Source organism: Urocampus carinirostris, unplaced genomic scaffold (assembly GCF_059441175.1).
Source record: "Urocampus carinirostris isolate Australia breed hairy pipefish unplaced genomic scaffold, RoL_Ucar_1.0 HiC_scaffold_54, whole genome shotgun sequence".
NCBI classification, from domain to species: Eukaryota; Metazoa; Chordata; class Actinopteri; order Syngnathiformes; family Syngnathidae; genus Urocampus; species Urocampus carinirostris.
In genome coordinates, this window is record NW_028283161.1 from 95,001 (window position 1) to 97,500 (window position 2,500).

The 2,500-nt window shown below is 71.7% G+C and overlaps 2 non-coding genes across 2 annotated transcripts in view; both read right to left on the reverse strand.

The window, feature by feature from the left end:
* LOC148345324 (28S ribosomal RNA) overlaps nucleotides 1–560 on the reverse strand; it is a 4,532-nt gene extending 3,972 nt beyond the window's left edge. The window contains exon 1 of the ribosomal RNA XR_015848691.1: nucleotides 1–560. This exon is cut by the window's left edge and continues 3,972 nt beyond it. This is a non-coding gene — a ribosomal RNA (28S ribosomal RNA).
* A 563-nt stretch (nucleotides 561–1,123) lies between these two features.
* Nucleotides 1,124–1,277, reverse strand: LOC148345325 (5.8S ribosomal RNA). Its single transcript, XR_015848682.1, has one exon. It is a non-coding gene; the product is annotated as a 5.8S ribosomal RNA (ribosomal RNA).
* Nucleotides 1,278–2,500: the final 1,223 nt, after the last annotated feature.

Below are 2,500 nucleotides of genomic sequence, written 5' to 3' on the forward strand. Positions count from 1 at the left end.
CCCGCCCCGGCCCCGTCCCCCGAGGGGGAGCGGGAACCGGGGACGGGACGCGACCGCCGCGCCGACCGACCGGCCGCCCTGGCGCCGCCGGGTTGAGTCCCCCGAGCAGACTGCGCGGGCCCCACCCGTTTACCTCTTAACGGTTTCACGCCCTGTTGAACTCTCTCTTCAAAGTTCTTTTCAACTTTCCCTCAAGGTACTTGTCGACTATCGGTCTCGTGCCAGTATTTAGCCTTAGATGGAGTTTACCACCCGCTTTGGGCTGCATTCACAAGCAACCCGACTCCGAGAAGGCCTCGCCCCGGCGAGCCGGGGGCCGCTACCGGCCTCACACCGTCCCTGGGCTGAGCCTCTATCAGAAGGACTCGGGCCCCCGAGCGGCGCCGGGCTAAAGCGGCCTTCCGTACGCCACATTTCCCTCGCCCTACCGCAGGGCGGGGATTCGGCGCTGGGCTTTTCCCTCTTCGCTCGCCGCTACTGAGGGAATCCTGGTTAGTTTCTTTTCCTCCGCTTAGTAATATGCTTAAATTCAGCGGGTCGTCTCGTCTGATCTGAGGGCGTGCGCGTAGAGCTGTGCGGTCGGGGCCGGCGCCGGGACCGGCGCCGCCGCCATACGGCCGTTGTGATCCGTGCGGGGATCCGCTTGCTCGGCGACCCTCGCCGAGAGCAGCCCCGCGCCGCACGGACACGCGACACCGACGGGCGGACGGACGCCGAGGCGCCGACCGGGACCTTTACCTGAGGAGGGCGCCGAGCGCCGCCGCCATACGGGCCGCCGCGCGGAGCCGCGCGCGCGGAGCACCTTCTCGGTATGCTAAGTACCAGCCGTACTCACCGGCAGCCGAGAAGCACCTCCGGACGCGCGGACGCGCGACACCGACGGGCGGACGGCACGGAGCGCCGCCCGAGTCTGTATTTGAGGGTACGAAGGGACGGGGGTCCCTGCGAAACCCCAGCCGCGGAGTGGGCGGGGACACGGGTCGCGCGCCACCCGCCGGGCGGACCGGCGGAATGTCGCGGAGGGCCCGAGCCTCGCCCGCGCGGACCGGGTTCTCGCGCCACCCGCCGGACGGACCGGCGGAATGTCGCGGAGGGCCCGGCCCGCGTCCGATCGATTGGAAAGCGCCGCTCAGACAGGCGTGGCCCCGGGGTAAAACCGGGGCCGCAATGTGCGTTCAAAGTGTCGATGATCAATGTGTCCTGCAAATCACATTAGTTCTCGCAGCTAGCTGCGTTCTTCATCGACGCACGAGCCGAGTGATCCACCGCTAAGAGTCGTACGTTTGGGCCCTTTTACGTCCGCCCGGGACGATCGGAGACAAATTCACGACAGGGTTTGTACCGGAGACGAACGCGCCGCGGGTGCCGTTCGGTCGCTCCCGCGAGCGAGCCCCTAACCCGCGGCGCGGTTACCGACGGGCGCGATACGCGCGACGCCGCGACGAGCCGAGCGGGTCGGGCGCGCGGCGCTGAGGCCGGCGCCCGGCGTCTCCCGCTCGGGGCCGCGACGGCGCCCGAGACGTGCGTCGGCCCGGGTAGGTCGGGCGCTCGGCGCTGAGGCCGGCGCCCGGCGTCTCCCGCTCGGGCCTGACACGACTCGGCGACCGGACTCGCCGGGTAGGTCGGGGGCTCGGCGCTGAGGCCGGCCCCCGGCGTCTCCTACCCGGACCCCGGAAGGCCATCCGACTTGGAAGCCCCGCCGCGCCGCGAAGCGACGCTTTGGGTGTTGCTACCCGTCAGCGAGTGGGTTTGGTTTACAAGGGCGGCGCGACCGCGCTGACACCGAGGGGGGACTGGCCCCCGACCCGGCCGCGGCCTGCCCGGACTATGGATGGACAGAGGAGACCGCGGCGGACCGCGCGGAACCGAACCCCCGGTGTCCGGAGCCCCGGGAGGAACTCCGGTGTCCGGGGGCCGGCCCACGCGCGCGCTACGCGGCCCCTCGAGGGCTCCGGCCGACGGACGCGTTTGGCCGGGGAAAAAGGTAGCCGGTGGGAGCACCGTTTCGTCGCCCTGAACCTTCGTCTCGGGCGGGCGTCCCGACGCCGCCGCCATACGGCCGTTGTGATCCGTGCGGGGATCCGCTTGCTCGGCGACCCTCGCCGAGAGCAGCCCCGCGCCGCACGGACACGCGACACCGACGGGCGGACGGACGCCGGGGCGCCGGCCCGAACCGTTACCTTTAAAGGACGGGAGGTCGTCGAGGCGAGTGCCGCCCCGGAAGCGCGCGCCGGAAGCGCGAGAACCGCGCCGAGCTAGGGTCGTCGGCATAGGGGGATTCCCCGGTTACGGGGGTCCCGCGCACGGCCGCCGCCTTTCGCCCGTCGCTGGCGGTCGCCTGTCGTCGCGCCGCGCCGCGCTACTGGGGTCGTCGGACGAGCGCGCTACCCCGCTCGCACGGAGGTAGCGCGACATCGCCCGCCGCCTTTTCTCGCGTCGCGCCGCGCCGCGTGGCGCCCGCCGAACTCGCTCCGACGCGCGGCCCGGGAGTGACCCGCGC